At 41.6% G+C, this 18,486-nt stretch overlaps 1 long non-coding RNA gene across 1 annotated transcript; it reads left to right on the top strand.

Moving 5' to 3' along the window:
* Positions 1-5,216: 5,216 nt before the first annotated feature.
* Positions 5,217-17,030, top strand: LOC145721867 (uncharacterized). The gene is made up of 4 exons (XR_014145839.1): positions 5,217-5,342; positions 5,952-6,077; positions 12,360-12,571; positions 15,103-17,030. It is a non-coding gene; the product is annotated as an uncharacterized LOC145721867 (long non-coding RNA).
* Positions 17,031-18,486: the final 1,456 nt, after the last annotated feature.

Raw genomic sequence — 18,486 nt, 5'->3', positions numbered from 1 at the left:
TGGTTGCTACTCATGAGTCAGGTAGGGGTTTTCTGGAACTATTTCTCCCAGCCTCAGAGTAAGCTGATAAGGAAGCCTCCTGGAGAGACATCTGCTTAGGAGTGTGGCCTCTGGAGTCAAATACATAGAGGGAAATGCCAACATCACCTCTTACGAGCAGAGTGACCTTAGTCAAGCTGTTGGATCTCTCTGTAGCTATTTTCTTAGCTGTGAACCGGGGGCAGCAACTGTCCTCAAATCATGGGGTGGTTGTAGATGTTAATGACATAGTACAGAAAGCCCTCAGATCTGTGCCTGGTACATCGTAAGTGCTCTCATAGGTTAGCTTTTAGTGATGGGAGAGAGTCCAGTCGTAGCAGAGGGTTGACGAGAGAGAAGTGGGGTAGGGAGCCTGCAGCGTCCAGGTGTGCTGCCCGCAGGGTGGGTGCCTGGGCTCCGTGCATCCGAGCCAGAGACAGTGACGGTGCCTCGCTCCCTGAGCTGCTGGTCTGTAGCACTGGGTAAGGCCCAGAACACGTGTCCTCCGAGCTGAGGTCCCCACCGACGTTCGCCTGAGTTCTCTGTGCACGTTGATGGGTTTCCATGCGGCTTGTGAGGTGCACTCTCATTCCTCACTGGGGTTGGAGCCCTTCCTGGACCCCTAGTGCTCTGGCTGCCTGGGTCTCCTCTTTGGTCAAGACCATACAGGTAAGGATAACATATGAGCCTCCCACGGATTCTGACAGGAGAAGGGACTGGGGGTGGCTCAGAGGTTCCAGTCTCTCTACTGAGGAGAGGTTAAAGACAGTCTGTACTGCCATCTTAATCTTCCCCATCCCCCTCTGCTTGTACCCCTTTGTGTCTTATGAAATCAGGATTTAGGGTTATTATGGAATTTTCTGAGTGGGGCCACACCTACGTCTCCCGAAGTTTTGTCTATGACCATCATACCAGTATCTTAAATGCCTTCAAAACTTGTCTCTCTGCCATCCCCCAAGCAAATCTGAGAAATCTGTGGAGTCTTTCTCTCCTGAACTTTGGCTTCCTTTTCCTCTGCTCTCACTTATCCCATGGTGAAAGCTCAGCGATGTTTGAAGCTCCCTTGCAAGGGAGCAGGAAGTCCCCGTGAACATGTCATTGGTTTCTGAAATGAGTGATAGTCCCTTCCCTGAAGTCCTACCTGCTTTTGTTTGGAGCAGTGTGTCTCAAATGTGCATACCAACCACCTCGGGAGTTTTGGTAAAATGCATATTATGATTCTGGAAGTTCTTTGTGGGGCCCGAGAATCTGCCGACGCTATGGGTCCTCGTGTCAACTCGTGACACTTTCTAATTTTGTCGTGTAGCTTGGTGCTATCTATGTCATTTCTCCCACTGTATTTTGAGCTAGTCGAGGGTGACATCAATACGTTAATGCATCTTTATATCCTCCTAAGTGCTGAGTATATTTTCTGGTTTCTGGTGCGCATTAAATATCTGTAGCATTCATGACAAATGCTTCAGAGTTCTACCTCATTGCAGACTGGGCTTACAGACAGCACTTCCCTTCTCCCTGACTTTTCCTTGATTGGTATCCCGTGTCACTTCCACTAAATCCTGGAACCTCAGTCCTGGGCCCAGTCTGTCACTAGAAAGAAGCTCCCTCATACTAAAATGTTAACGATTTGAAGTATGATCTATCTCACAAATATCTGACGGAAAAAAGATCATCCGAGAGGTCAGTGTTTAACATACACGATACACCGTGGTCTATGCGATGTTTCTCGTGTTCCTCTAGGTAATTAATTTTATTGTCTCTTGCTGAGTACCAGCTCTTCTGGGTCTATGTGAACTGTAGGAAACACTTGCCCTCTGTGGAATGTTACTTAGAACTTTCATCAGCTGGAGATCTTTAATTACACAGATGTCAGAATTGTTGAGACACTATTCTTCTTCTACCTTTGCTTCTGAATAACCACTCACCCACGTGGCAACCTGGAGTGGCTATTTATGATTCGGGCTTCACACGTGCCTACTCTCCTGGCACCTCAGCGAGCATGCTGATTGTAGTTCTCTTCATGGTCCAGCATGGCATTATATGATAGGCGCAGTCTCGGAACATGGCAAACAAAAACAAAAACAAAACCAAAAAACCAAAAAACCCCCAAACCCCTAAACATTTCTAATCCTTTCCATTGGACTTGCTCCCTCTGTTCTGCCCTGCTTCTCCTGGGAGCTTGAGCTGCCTTCTACTGCAGTTGTTGCTTCTACGCATTGGTGGGCTTGGTGGTCAATGCCTAGCCAGCTCTCCACCCAGGATTCCATGTCCACAGGTTCAACTGGTGCTGGCGAGGGAGGGAGAAATCAGCTCATTTTAGACGGGAGCTCACTTACCTTCATTTTCTTTACCATCTGGACTTTGGATTGCTGGAGAGACTTTCCGGGCCCTCTGTGGGGCCTCCTTCATCCGCAGGTCCCTTTGCCCACAGCAGTCCCCCAACCTCATGTCCTCTCTGTGGCACATGCCTCTGTGACAGTAAAGGGCATAAAGGACTGGGTTCTCATGTTGGGATTCCAGGACCTTTAACACGGAAGCGTAGGACATACTTGAACAGAGCTCTTCCTAGGTCCTTGACCCCATTCCACGTAGCCGATCATTCCCTACACCTACGCCTGAGTTGTGCCCTGACCAGGGCGGGGGGGACACCTTATTGGATGACTCATTACTTTGGGCTCTGCTTTGTCATCATAGCCTCATGTTGGCACAAAAATTTTCTGAGTGGGGCCCTTCCTCAGGTTACAAACAGCCCCTCACCTCGAACCGCTGATGGGTAGAGCTGCGTGAGATGTTGTGGCATGTGGGGCAGCGTGCCAATGGAATGTCATGGATTGAGAAAGAGAGGCCTTCCGCGCTCTCTTCCTTAGAGATTCCCTGCCCATTACCTCAATCCTCCAGTGTCCGCCTTAGTTTTTATTCTGGACACGTTAGTAATTATTTGCCCTCACACAAAATACACGCATCTTTGTGCATCAACATCATACCTTATTCTCTTCTGTGGTAGAGGGCGAGGCTGTCACTGGCTCATTTAAAAAGAACATGTTCAGGGGCGCCTGGGTGGCTCAGTCGTTAAGCGTCTGCCTTCAGCTCGGGTCATGATCTCAGGGTCCTGGGATCGAGCCCCGCATCGGGCTCCCTGCTCAGCGGGAAGCCTGCTTCTCCCTCTCCCACTCCCCCTGCTTGTGTTCCCTCTCTCGCTGTGTCTCTCTGTCAAATAAATAAATAAAATCTAAAAAAAAAAAGAACATGTTCAAGGTGTGGCCAAAGGCTCACGTGAAACCCTAGAAATTGTAGGTGGAATATTTCACAGCATGTTTGGGGGAGGCCACTGGGGGGGAGGATTATTAATAGTCTGGAACAACAACGATCATGTAGGCTGTTTCAGAAATTAATTTAATGTGAAAATAGAGGTCGTCTGACTTGCTTAAGTGTCAGGACAAGGCGCATGTGGGCCCACATTTGGTTTTAATTTCCCTTTGAAGTTAATGGGTGTGGCAGGTGCTTATCTAATCACGACATTTGGACCAATATGTTTTGCACATTCAGGACTTTGTAATGAGATGCGGTGTTTATTTATGTTCCATACTTTTACCTACAGGCTGCAAAAATACCCTTTGCTCAACCCTGTCTAATCACTGCCAGTGTCAACAGTCAAAGCTAGTGACAGAAGGTAGGTTTATGGGGTAGTAACCCTTCCCAGTTGGCATAAAAGATCTATTCGCAGAAGAAAGGTTTAAGCAATCATGTGAACTTCAGTCTGAATAAGGGAGCTTCCGTGGCTTAGTGATTACAAAGTAATGATCTTTTGGTCAGATGAGGAGTGCATACAGGAGTGTGGGGGTAGGTGGGGAAGGTTGCAGCTGGTGGTTGTTAAATATATATAGAACATGAGTCTTGTCTCTTTCAAGGTGAAGCTTATATCCCTAAGTCTGGTGTCTCTGTCCACCAAAACACTCACTGGTCACTCCCTAAATTCATTTCTATTTATCCAACATTTACCAGATACCTACTAAATTCCAGGTGTTGGGTTAGCCTTGGAGAGTCAAAGAGTAAAAAGATGTGGGGCTGAGCTTTAGGATTTCTGTATTTCATTCTGAATCCCTACATCACAGTTTGTCTAGAGTGTGATTCCCAAACCTGGCTACTAGTAAAATACTGATGCCTAGATCTTTCCCCAGATGTATCAAAATCTGAATCTCTGGGACTGGGGCCCCCAAGCCTGTGTATTTAACAAGTACCTAAGACAATTCTTATGCAGGTCAGCTCTGCAAAAGTCTGCAGATCTCAGTCTGGGGACCACTCACCTATACGGCTTGCTTGACACATAACAATGTTACAGGTCTTTTATTAGTTGTTTCATATGTCAAGCTCCTATAGCCTGATTGAAAATTACATGAAGAACTATGACTTCCTATATTCTCAAAACACATCATAGTATTGTGTGCAGGCCTTGGATAAATCAGTGTTTTTTAAACCTTGAGTGCATATTAGAATTTTTTGGAGAGCTTTTAAAAATGCTGAGAGTAGGAGCACCTGCGTGGCTCAGTTGGTTAAGCGTCTGACTCGTGATTTCGGCTCAGATCATGATCTCATGGGTTGGGAGATCAAGCTCCATGTCAGGCTCCGTGCTCAGCAGGGAGTCTTCTTGAGATTCTCTCCCTCTTTGGTGCCCCCTCAAATAAATACATAAAACTTAAAAAAAATGCTGGTACCAGGTCCTTATTCCATGCCAACTAAATCGGAAACTCTAGACACTGAGTCCTGGGCAATGACATTACCAGAAAAAAACCAAACAAACAAACAAAAAAAACTCGTGTTGATTCTAATGTGAATCCAGAGTTGAGACCCATTGGAATAAATGTTTGCTGTTGATGAGAATAAACATGTGGAATTACTATCTTCCTGGAACCAGCATGCATCTTTTGATTAATTTTTTACATTTGTGTGGTTATTTTCAGCTTTCAAAGCTTTTATCCGTCCACATACGATGTTGTGAACCACTGGACGAGATGGTTTATGCCAGGGGTCAGGTAACATTTCTGTGAAGGGCTAAGATAGTACATCATATTTTAGGCTTTGTGAACCTTATGTCACAACTACTCTGCTGCTGCTGTAGAATGAAAGCAGCCACAGACAATATGTAAATGAATGGGCGTGGGTGTGTTCTAATAAAAGCTATTAACAAAACAGGTTGGAGCTGGATTTGCTAAACCCTGGTCCACACCAGCACTCTAATTTTACAGATGAGGAAACCGAGGTCCAATTGGTGATGTGCTTGGACTCCTATCTTATGGCCAGGGAAAGGCAAAAATGAGCCTGAAGTTTAGGTATGTAGACTTAAAAAACCTAAAATGAACCCAAACGAAGACCCGTAATGGGTGAGTAGTGTTTTTAAAAATGGAAAACATTGCAGTTTTTCTCCTGCTTGCCTTCTGTGTTTGCCTGGCCTCGTTGTGCTATGGTGGCTGTGTCCATGTTTATGCGTGTAGCCAGACTGCAGCTCCTAGACACTAGAGTCTGAACTTGTCCAGTGTTGTCCACGAGCCTGGGGCAAAGTAGCACCCAGTACATGTGAGTGAATTGAATGTATTGGAGCTGAGAATTTGGAGCTCAGTCTCAGGTGTTTATTTCAAGGCTACCTAACCCTGCCCGGTTCACTGACTTCCTTAACTATCTTTTGTTAATGTCTAGCTTACTAGGCTGTGCTTGTGCTCTTTGTAACTTCCAAATAATGTTTACATACGATAGAGAATGTTTTAGGGTTGTGGCTGTGGCTAAAGCAAAGGTCAGAAGTCCAATTATTTTGACCTTCATGCTTTGCCAAAAAACTGAATGAAATCAATTTGACCACTATTCTCCATGAAATTGTTTTATCTTCACTTTTTCCTCTGTTCAGGCCTGTAGGACGGTACACATTTAATATGTTTCTCTCATAGATTACATCCAGAAACCTTCCTCCCTCTGCCCTCCACTCCTGTGCAGACTCTCCAGTTTGAGGGAGGGACTGTTTACAGTTGGGTGAACCTTGGACTCTCCCTTCTTGATTCAAGCTTGGCAAATGGGTAAGAAAAACCAGCAGAACCTGTTCAGCAATTTCAGACTATAAGCAAGCAATCCAAAGGGAAGAGGGAGTAGGTATTACTTTACGAATGCAATTCAAGTGTTCTCTCCCTAAGTTGTCTGCACAGCAGGTTGAGTGCAGCCTGAGAAAGGTGCTCATTGACCAGACAGGTTTGCTGCTTAGCATGCAAGCCGTGCCATCCTGGTTGCAAAGTCTAATGGGCTATTCTCCTACATCCCTCACTTTATCAACATATGTTTTTCACACACACATGATGTCTCAGCATGCAAGACGGAATGTTATGGTCTTACGAGGGAAAGAACTTTTAAAGATGATTTATTCTGGGGAAAAGTGGGTCAAATGCTTGGGAAATAAATGAAGAGGAAAATTCAGCCAACAAATACAAGATATGACTCTAATGTTATATGATTTTCATATCCATCGTACCGAACCCCATTATTTGATTTAAAATTTTGTACCATGATTGATAATTTGGGAGATACAAGAAAAAAAGAAAAAGAAGACAACATAGTTTCTGTCCTCTACTAGTTGACAATTATTTGAGGTGAAAGAACAATAAATGTGTATGTTATTGAATGAATAACATACACATTTTTAAAAAATGACAGAGATCCCAGAGGAGTAGACTGGCAACTTTTTACATGGATTCAGAGGAGAGGATGGCTGGGGGAAGGTATTTGATTAAGTCTTGAAGGATTGATTTGGATAGCAGAGTGGAGGGTAAGACACGCCAAGCTAGAGGCCAAACCAACAGCGACAGAAGCGAAGCACGCAATCTGGCTGGGTTGGTTAGCATTTTCCCAGGGCGTGGCAGTGCCTTGGTTGTAGAGTAAGGTGGAAGCGGCTTGTGGAAAACCAAATAATGTCGTGGTAAAATCTGTGGACCTGGATTCAAATCCCAGCTCTGCCACTCTCCATCCATGACGTGGGGAAAGTAGCTTAATCTCCCGGAACCTCAGGTTCCTCTTCCATAAAATGAGTATCTATCTCGTAGGTTATTTGAAGATTAGATGAGATAATCCATGTTAAACTCTGTGCATGCTTAGCAAACAATAAAGCACCCAATAATAATAGCCATTGAATTATGGTAGATCTTGAAGGTCAAAGGGAATCATAATTTTCCAGACATGTTGGTACTTGTCTTTTTAGGGCATTTGCTTGTGACCTAAAAAATCTTTTTTCAGACTAGTACTTCTATCCACTCTTATCCCTAATTTAAGCAAGACTGTCCCCATCATGGAGAGCTGCCCCGTGAGATCACTGCAGGACGCTCTGAGACTAAACATTGGACTGGCCATTATGAACCAGGACTTAGGAGTTCTTTTTCTTTTTTTTTTTAGTCGAATATTTTAATGAGGAAAGTTAAGGGGACTTTAAACAGAAATGGACTCAGAAGAGAATCCATGAGACTTAAAGAACAATCATTGCTTACCACAGAGAAGTTGATTTAAGGGGACTTCATTCATAATACATAAATATATATGAACAATTATTAGGCTGAATATATAGACAAGCTCTTGTCCCCCTCTTGTGAAGATAATAGAAGTTGAACTCAAGTGATATTTATAAAAATTAAAAATAAAAATTAATTTTAAAAAGACGATTGATTAAATACATGACACAATATAATTTTTTTAGTCAAAATGAAGTTACAAAGATTGTATTTATTGGCATGATTTTTTTTAATGCCAAACTGTTTATCAAGTAACCATTAAGAGATTATTTCTTCTCTAAATAATTTCCTTTTCTTAATTTCTTAATTATATAAATTTCCAATTTTAGGTACGATAGTAAGCTTTCAAAATATTTTTTTTCTTCAAAGTTTTTATTTAAGTTCCATACAGTGTAATATTGGTTCCAGGTGTAGGATTTAATGATTCATCACTTACATACAACACCTGATGCTCATCACACGTGCCCCCCTTAATACCCTTCACCTATTTAACCCACCCCTTCCCCAATCCCCCCTTAATACTCTTCACCTGTTTAACCCACCTCCCACTCCCCAATCCCCCTCCCCCCAGCAACCCTCAGTTTGTTTCATATGATTAAGAGTCTGTTTTCTGGTTTGCCTCTCTTTTTTTCCCCCCTATGTTCATCTCTTCTGTTTCTTAAATTCCACATATGAGTGAAATCATATGGTATTTGTCTTTCTCTGACCTATTTCACTTAGCATAATATGCTCTAGCTCCATCCACGTCATTGCAAATAACAAGATTTCATTCTTTTTTTTTTAAGATTTTATTTATTGGAGAGAGAGAGAGGGAGCATGGGAGGGGGGAGGGTCAGAGGGAGAGGCAGACTCTCTGATGAGTGGGGAGCCTGATGTGGGACTCAATTCTGGAACTCTGGGATCATGACCTGAGCCAAAGGCAGATGCTTAACCCACTGAGTCACCCAGGTGCCCAAGATTTCATTCTTTTTGATGACTAAGTAATATTCCATTGTGTGTGTGTGTGCGTGTGTGTGTGTGTGTGTGTGTATACCACAACTTCTTTACCCGTTCATCAGTCGATGGACATCTGAGCTCTTTCCATAACTTGGTCATTGTTGATAATACTGATATAAACATTGGGTTGCACGTATCCCTTCAAATCAGTGTTTTTATATCCTTTGGGTAAATCCCTCGTAGTGCAATTGCTGCATGGTAGGGTAGTTCTATTTTTTAACTTTTTGAGGAACTGCCATACTGTTTTCCAGAGTGGCTGCACCAGCCTGCATTCCCACCAGCAGTGTAAGAGGGTTCCCTTTTCTCCACATCTTTGCCAACATCTGTTGTTTCCTATTGTTTCTGTTATTAATTTTAGCCATTCTGACAGGTGTGAGGAGATACCTCATTGTGATTTTGATTTACATTTTCCTGATAATGAGTCATGTTTAACATCTTTTCATGTGTCTGTTAGCTAGCCATCTCTGTCTTCTTTGGAGAAATGTCTGCTCATATCTTCTGCCCATTTTTTAAACTGGATTATTTGTTTTTTGGGTGCTGAGTTTTATAAGCTCTTTATATATTTTGGAAACTAACCCTTTATCAGATATGTCGTTTGCAAATACCTTCTCATATTCTGAAGGTTGTCTTTTAGTTCTGTTGATTGTTTCCTTTGCTGTGCAGAAGCTTATTATCTTAATGAAAAGACTTGGGAGTTCTGAGTGATACAACGGACAGACACATTCTCTGTACCTTTGATTATCTAGCTGTCCATCTATAAAATGTCCTTTAGTGCTGATACAAGGAGAGAATCAACATCTTCCCACCATCATTTCCACTCCCTGAAAGGTGTAAAATTCAAAGAAAAATATATCTCTTCGTACACTTTATTGCATGTGTGCTAAACCTCACCTAAAAAATTTAAAAGGAAAAAAATAAATAAATTAGGGTAGGAGTATTCCAAAGAACCCATAAGATGTCCTCTAAAGAAAAGGTTTATAGGTGAGGAAACTGAAGAGCACAGCATGCTCAAGGTCACACAGAGCAAATCTCCTAATGTAAATTGGAGGGCTCCTTGTCCATCATACTGATCCTACTTGCTGATTTATAGAAGTATTAGCCATTTTATTTTCCCAATAATTAGGACCTCAGGACAGTGAGTAACACTCATTATTGGGTCCAGAAAAAATTATGCCAAGTAAAGATTATGCATGGAATATTTGTTATGTGAAATGCTGCCCTTCATAAATACAGAGACCCCAGGGGCTGTGTTCCCCTTCCCGGGACTGCCAATGTGTCTACATTGCTGGGAGCGCCTCCCACCAGCCCACATCTATGGGCTGCTCCTTTGAAGGGCCTTTCATGGCTGTTTGATGGCTGTGAAACATCATTTAGAAGAGAGGTCTGTGTCTTTTTGTTGTTGATCCTTAGCCTCCATGGAGCCCGAGCCTCTGAGGAGTCTGCTTTCATGCCGTGTGCAGAGAAAGGTTTTGCTCAGCCTGAGCTGGTCTGGAGCTGGTTGCCAGGGCCAGCGTGTGCTGACTTCCACTGTGTCTCCCGGCAGTGCTGTGGGGTCCTTTTCTTCGTATCTGCCCGCCCCCCACCGGAGCAATTCTTCCCGGAAAGCTTCGTATGTGCTCCCCTGCAGGGCTGTGGGTTGGTGGCTTGGGGTCGTATACCCTGCGCCCTCTCTCCCCTTGCACCTGAGCTGTTTGAATCCGATTTCCAGAGCCATTGCCCTTTGGCTGCACAACGGGGCATCCTCTTGAGGTTACTCTGTCCCGTGCTGTTTGGACAGCCTCGAAAAGTCCCTCGGGAAGCTTATCAGATGGTCTGGTGGGAATGGCAGGTTTTCAACATCATCTTTACTATTCGGTTTCTCTGTAAAAAAAAAAGTGTAAGACAAACATACTCTTTACCAAAGAAGTGTGGTTTTATTAGGAGGGTTCAAAGGAGCCTCCCTGGGTAAACAGCTCCTCTCCTGCTCTCATGTGGCAACTTCTTTGTTTGCTTTGAACCTGGGTAGGTGAGACTAGGTGGTTTGATCAGCTCTCTTCTCCCCCTTTCGTCTCCCTTGGTTTCCGATTCTCACACAGTGGCCGGGCAGTGCTCAAGAATGGAGTGAGCCAGGTAAGCTTCTGAAGGTATCTGGACACCTGAAGACCCTGAGTGGGCACAATGACCACAAAACAAGAAATGATGTCTGAGAGACATTGACCTGGCCTGAGGTCTGGGAAAACTTGACACAATAATAACCATTAGCAAGGACGGAGCATTTCCTGTGAGTCAGACCAGAGATTAGCAGTTTACAAGGGTCATATTATTTGATGCTCGCAACATTCCAGGACATTGTTTCTTCTATCATTCCCATTTTACAGATGAGAATAGTGTCGCTCTGAAAGGCTAAATGAGTTTCCTGAAAGCACATAGTTACTGTCAGAGTCAAAATTTGATCTTCAGGGCTGTTGGACCCTGGCGCCTGTAACTTTAACCACTATGTTATAATGATCGAGTTCTGGTGTGTAGAGACACTTGCCAGTTTTAGGAATAAACTGTATCTAGATATAAATAATGCACAAATATGGGTGTGTCTAGTTCATGGACACATTCCTGTCAAACTCCAAAGGATAAGAGGTTATCCTCGTGACTTCGATAGGAAACAGAAGACAGGTTGTAAAGTTTCTTGGGTAATTCTAGGTATTTGGACACCTGTTCATTTATTCTGGGATTCTGTGGTAGGGTGAGGGGAACATGGGGAAGGTGAGGTCATTATTGCAAAAACCATTTCCTGAGGGTTCGACTTCAGGAAATGCTGGGGCATTAAAAATACCAGTTGTGTGGGAGCAGTGGTAGAAGCATGACTCATGTTCAACAATGGTGTCTATAGGTCACAAAGGATCTGGGGAACACAGGGGATATTCATGCAAGATTGTGTTTGTGGGCGGTTCATGGTGACATTTTTAGTAGGTTGAGCAGCACGGTCAAATTTTGAGAAGAGTGACATTTAAAATTTTCTATGGAAATGCGAAACTTGACTCATCCATTTATACATTGATGCATAAACATCAATGGCCCTCCTACTAAGTGCATGGCCTTGCCCTGGGTGCTTGCGGGTGATGCAAGAGGGAGAGACAGCATGGTCCTTGCCCTTCAGTGCAGTCTTTAGGAATTGGTGACAGTGAAACAGGCTGTTTTCTCCAATTCTTTTTTTCTTTGCCTCATGACACTTTGATTAAAAGAGGGCTAGTTCTTAAAGAAAAACATTTTGTATTACTTTCCAACATAAATAATCTCCAAAAATCTGGTCTGGTGACTCTCAGGTCTTCGGACCAGGAGGCTGTGATTGTCAGGAGGAAAGAATCAGGTGCTTGGCCTGGTTGAGATACTTTTGGTCACTATAGAACGAGGTGGGGTGGAGAGAAAAGGAATTGTTCATTGACTGCTCATGTTCTTTACCTTTGAGATGTGCCCAGAGGATTTTTGTTTTTGCTTTGTCTAATGGTTTAAGATTATATTTTTATATAAAATTTGATACATACTGGAGTATAATAATATAATGATGACACGTGACACCACCATATAACCTAAGGACCAGACTAGTATCAGTAACTTGTATCTCCCTGTGTGTTCCTCCCCTGACTCTAACCAGCCCCTCTTGCCTCTCTTCCCAGAGGTAGCCACCACCTCGGAATTTGTGTTTACTAGATAGAGCATAGACATTTCAAATCTGCCCATCTGTCTGAGATGCTGTGTGTGAGGGAAACAGAGAAATAGCTTAGTGTCCAGGGCTCACTTCGCTGCTGCCGATAGATCTGTGACTGTGTTTGTTTCCAGACAAGGGCATGACCTCCACACAGATGCAGTCCCTCCTGAAGAGACTGCACAGCATGGAGGTATGAGTATGGACCCGAAGTCTGCTAGATCTGGCTTCAACTCTCGCCTCCGTTGGCGGAAAGCAGCGGTGTGACCTCAGGCTAGTAACTTAATCTCACGGAGCCTCAGTCCACTGCAGATGAAGGGAGGAGTACCTGCATCTCATAATGGAGGTGAGAATGAAAGGAGTAAGTGCATGGCAACTGCTTGGTACATGGTCAGTACTCCATGACAGGTAGTCAAAGGAAAAACGAAGCCTTTGAGATACTGTGCAGTGACCTACTATTACTAAGAAAATACACAGATTCCAAATTTGGTCATCGATATTATTTCTTCTGTTTTTTTACTCTCCCTTTTTATGGCCTTTCTCTCACTTTCCCCCACTGGGTCTTAACATGTTGGTTGGTATTATCTATAAGTCATCAAGAGAAAAGTAACCGGAACAGTAGCTATTTTAGGGAAGATGTGATATGATGAAATTCAAGGTGAAAGTGTAAATGCTTTAGTAGTGAGCAAACATAATGTAAATTAAATATAACCATAAGGACCAATTTAATCCTTTTTCTGTGTTAGTAGTACCTGATGAACAAAATTCGTTATAATTTTTTCAAGTACGTTAATACAAGTAAAACAATTTTTTAAAAAGTGTCTTCATTTTTCCCGAAGTAAACAAAACTTTTCTTCCTCTTAAAAAAACTTTGTCTCTGAATAATACATATAAAATGTATATATATGTGTATATGTGTACTTATTACGTTTCCAAGTTCCTTTTTCTAGACTTGACAAAGAAAGGGGTATTCAGCTGTGAACTGCTGCTTATGAATTACCTACAAAAAAATTTTAGTTTTTTTTTTCAATTAACTGAGCTCATTCATTCAATGAAATAGTCAGCAAATATTTATTGCATAATTATGAAACACATGTATTTTTAGGGGTTGGAAATAAGTCATAAATGCCAGGGGACATAAAACTGTAATGGTTTTCAAGTTGGATTTTAATCACAAAGTAAGTACATTTAAGAACTATCCATTTGTAATAGAAACATTAGAAATTTAGGAATAGAAAAATAGATTTTCTTAATAGATAAATAATGTACTCTGATGGAATTAAAATGTCCTGGGTGTTGTGAGTACCAGGCACTTTACATATGATGTCTCAGTTAGTCCTGTAATGCTGATAAGTGTTCATACCTTGTCTTGTTGATGAAGAAATTGGGGTGCAGAGAAATTGTGGGATTTGTTCTGTGTTTCAAGCTAGTAAGAGATACCATCAGTACCAAGCAAATGTCAAGTCTTGTTCCAAATTGTCCTTTCTCCTGTTAGAAACTTCCTCTTTTAAATCAGTAAGAAAATAAAATGACCATTCTTGTATATGTTCAATGTTGTTTTTCAAGTTCTGGTCACTGCAAGGGGATATTAAGAAACTAGAAGAATTAATATTTGCAAACAAAATTAAAATGTCATTTTTTTTAGATAATATGATTGTCGTCTTTTTTTTTTTTTTAAAGATTTTATTTTATTTATTTGACAGAGAGAGAGAGACAGCTAGAGAGGGAACACAAGCAGGGGGAGTGGGAGAGGGAGAAGCAGGCTCCCGGCCGAGCAGAGAGCCTGATGTGGGGCTCGATCCCAGGACCCTGGGATCATGACCTGAGCTGAAGGCAGACGCTTAATGACTGAGTGACCCAGGTGCCCCCTATGATTGTCTTCTAACTAAAAGGAATAATCTGAAGAAAAATGTATAGGCATCAAGAAAGCAAAACAATGAATGCAAAACAAGTATCTATAAATCACTAGAGCTCTTTATCCCATGTCAGAATAATCACATGGTGTCTAAATGATTTAAGAATAAGTATTCCTATAAGAGAGTTGCACATCTTATTTACTATAAACAAAAGTGTAAAACTTTACTGAATATTAAAGATGATGAATGGAGAGGCATATTGTTGTCCTTGAAAGTAATAATAAATCAGAAAGGCTTCTATTTCTTTCAATCAGTTTATAGGTTGAGGATAACCTGACTCAAAAATCTTGGTAAGATTTTTGAATTTGATGAGTATATTTTGTATGTGCAGAAACAGATCCTATTTATTCAGCACTTACTATACGGCAGGCACTATGCTAAAGGATTCATATACAGTAAATAACTCATTTAATCATCATAGAAAACAAATACATGTCTTTATTATCCTCATTTTACAGATAAGGAAACTGAGGCCAAGGGAGGTTAGATAACTTGGCCAAGTTCACATGATGACTAATAAGTTGCTGAGCCGTGGTTCAAATCTAGGCTGTCTGTCTCTGGTGCTCATGCGCTTAACACCACCATGCTTGATTAAGAACATTAACTAGTATTTTGCAAAATGGAACATTAAAGTAGAGCTAGGTCTTCCCTGAATAAGCATGTAGATAAATGGGACAGCATAGTTCAGAAATGAGCATACTGTGTTTAAGGATATAATAGATAACAAGAGAGATCTCAAAAGAACAGCAAAGAATTATTTGATACTCTTTATTTAGGATACTTAACTAACATTTTTTTTTGGAAAAAAAAATCAATTTAATACCCCAATTTCATACCTCCCTGATCAAAATACATTTTAACTGGCTAACGTGATAGATAATAGAAAACTTAGCAGAAAGTAGAAGTTATTGCCGGACAGATATCTGGAGAAGCCATTATTTTTTCTTTTTTTCCTTTGAAGTGACAGAAGAAATCACAAAGGAAAAGACTGACAGATTTGGCTACATAAAAAATTGTAAACACATGTACAACAATGAGAACAAAGTAACTTAGGTCAGCAGATGGGAAAGGATCACATCAAACATGACACACAGAGGCTATCATCTATGATGAACACCTTCAAAGGAGAAGTGAAAGCAGTAGACCGGTTCTTCTCCACGTGGGGGCCGTGGGAGCAGAGGAAGACCCGCTTCCAAGTGGGAGTGGGGTTGGTGTGGTGGGGAATCCGCCTGGGATCTCCCCATTGCACTTCCCATGCACAGGGAGAAGGGGGCTGACCTGACGCTCGCCTCAATCTGGCAAGGCTCTGGGGACTGACGAATTGGAATGGCCCGAGGGGAGGGCAGGATGTGGTCACCCAGGCAATCTGTCTTCTACCAGGCTCCTTTCATCAGAAGGGAGAAAGGAAGAAGGAAGAACAAAGAGGATACAGCTCTGGATGTGCAAAGTATTGGGAGAGCTGTCCTAGAAAATAAGCTCAGTGACAAGGACAGAAATTGCTTCCCCAGGCAAAGAAGAAGACGGGGACAGTGTCTCCCAAAGACCCAATGGAAAGTGGAGGGTCTGCAAGCAGGGGAAACAGGATCCCATGGCAGGTGGATTTTTCTTAGCTGCGAGTAAATTTTTTATGGGGTGGTGACAGGGCAGTGATTTCTGAAGACAATCATCCCAGGACCCAGGAGGCCACATGGGAAGTTGGAGGGAAATTGAAGCTGCAGGGCATCTTATGAGACTTCACATTATGAACTCATGTAATACATGGAAAAAATGACACAAATCAGCAGTTCACACAACTGCAATGATAGGCAGCCAAGAAACACGGACTGGTGATCGCCTTCACATATAACCAAGAACATGAAGCCGAAGTGACACTGAAAATGACTTTATGTCTAGTAAACCAGCCTCCTTCCATGGAATCTAAGCTCCCTGAAGAGAATTTTGGGGTTTGATCACATAGCAGATACTCAATTAAAATGTATTCAATATAAACCACAATGCCTAACTGTCCCATTTGTGACAAAAGCTGGATAACTCAAACATTGCTGATGGTAGGCTAACTTGGTTCAATGTTTTGGGAAAACAAGGAACCCATTAGCTCACCCTTGGAAATTTGTTCTGGGAAAATAATTGAACATCAAAACAAAGCTGTATGTATAAACTTCTATAATACTAGAAAAAAGTGAAAAAGAAAAAAGATTAATAAACTACATATACCAATAAAATATTATTTATCCGTTTAAGATGATAACGAAGAAGACCATGGAAGTGTGGAGAAAGACTCCACAATAAGTGAATAAAGTGTAACAGTGAGGGGTCTCGCTGCTGCCTCCAATGCTAGTTATTTAAGCAGACCCTGCCTCTGCTCTGAATCTTGCTGCTGTGGGTGCAGAGCCTGTAGACACCTGATGAAGCTTCCAGTGTCACCGCGGTGCTCCTGTGCCCACCAGTGAGACTGCTGGGCTGCTACTGGTATGAGGGGCGCTTCCTGCTAATGCCCCTGAAATCCCACCATGTCAGCACCCACTGCAGGGCCACCTCTCCCACACTGGTCCGCATCTTGTACAACCTCGCCTGCTCAACTGGGTAAGAAAACGTTAAATAGTGAGGAGGTTATGGTCACCTTCTTTCCATACACCGTGCTCCAAATCATTGAACTCCTCCCTGCACTGTTGGACCAAAAGTAAGTGTCCACTCTCACTTGTTTAAGAGGGATTTTCTTAGGAGTTCTTTGAAGTTCCTCATGGAAATCAACCCCCAGTCGTTGTGAGTCTGTGCATGCCCCAGCATGTCTGAATCCTACGCTGGCAAGAACGACTTAGGTGCAAATTAGGACCACTGATACGAAAATAATTTTTTTGTTAAGTAGTGAAATGAGATATGTGCTTTTACTTGAACAATGTTCTTATATTTTGTACTTACACTTTAATATAAAATATAGAAAAATGAAAAAAAATCACTGGTGTCTGTTAATTTTCTGGCAGTTCTTGAGTTACTATTTTGTATGTTGTTCTTGCAGTTTTTAGTTTAATTAAAAAAAATTAATATAAGGAAGGTTTGAAACCATCCACGGGTTTATAGAGAAAAAGTTGATAATCTTCCCTATTCCATCCAATCCATTTTGACTCCTCTGAAAAATAAACGTTAGTAGTTTGATGGATGCCCCTCCTCACATTTCTTTTTCTGTATGCTTAGACAATAAAACTAAATGCATGTTCTCATATATGGGGAAGCTGTGTGCTGATGAAATCGACTTATACACATAAATTTGACATTTGCTGTTTTTCACTTATTAATTCATCAGGACATCTCTTCTAGCCAGCTAATCTAGATCCCACCAATTGCATCTATAGTAGCATAATATTCTGTACTATAAATGATTCATAGTTAATTCAAGTATTTCTCTATTTTTGAACAATCAACCCATTTTTGCAATTACTCAAAAATGCTACAATAAATATTCTTACATATACATATTTTAAATAAATATACAGTTAACAAACACACATATATTTACACATACACACATAAAATTTTGGTGCTTTTGTTTCTTGCAAGTATGAAATTGACATTGTTTCATCATGTGTTTTACATTTTAAGATATGTTGCTATGTTTCCCAAAATGAAATGGTAATTTACAACTCCATCAGCCACATGTTGAGTGGGCACATTCGTTTCCTTACCTCTTCGCTGAAATTGAACATACCTTAATTTTTGCCAGTTTAATGGATGAAAAATGGAATCCCACCATTACTTTAATTGGCATTTCTCCAACTCTTGCTAGGTTGTATATATTTTCATTAGTTTACTGTCTTTTGAAATTCCCTTTCTGGTATATGTATTTGTTTATATATTTTTCCATTTTTCCTTTGGGGCATTAGTTCTCTGCTTGTGATTTTGTAGGAGTTTTTATCATATATGTTACAGTATGTGATATAGGAGAGGAAAAATTGTTTCCCTGTACCCACCTTAGGTCTATTGGCTGAGGCCCTATAAATTAAACTGACAAAAGATAGGTTAACAAGAGGAAAAGAAAAGATGTTTACAAACATGTGAATTGCACATACACATGGGAGTATGCAGTGATGAGTAACTCAAAGAGGTGGTAAGAACTTGGCCTTACATAGCACCTTAATGAAAGAACAAAAAATTCTTGCAGAAGTGACTAGACAAAGGAAAAGGATTTTGCGGGGGAGCAACTGTTGGAAGATAAATACATGGGTGCGCTAATGGAAGATAGGGGCTAGTCAGTAAATTTTGTTATCTAGATTTCTTGGGTGTTCTCTCTGGACTGATAAGGGTCTGGAGTGTCTCCAATAATTAACTTCTGTCTTTCCTGGGGGGTGGG

The sequence above is a fragment of the Leptonychotes weddellii genome, chromosome 5 (genome assembly GCF_054177405.1).
Source record: "Leptonychotes weddellii isolate Sample4059 chromosome 5, ASM5417740v2, whole genome shotgun sequence".
Taxonomy (NCBI): domain Eukaryota; kingdom Metazoa; phylum Chordata; class Mammalia; order Carnivora; family Phocidae; genus Leptonychotes; species Leptonychotes weddellii.
Note: the sequence above shows the minus strand (reverse complement) of the source record. Positions and strands in the feature narration are given on the sequence as shown.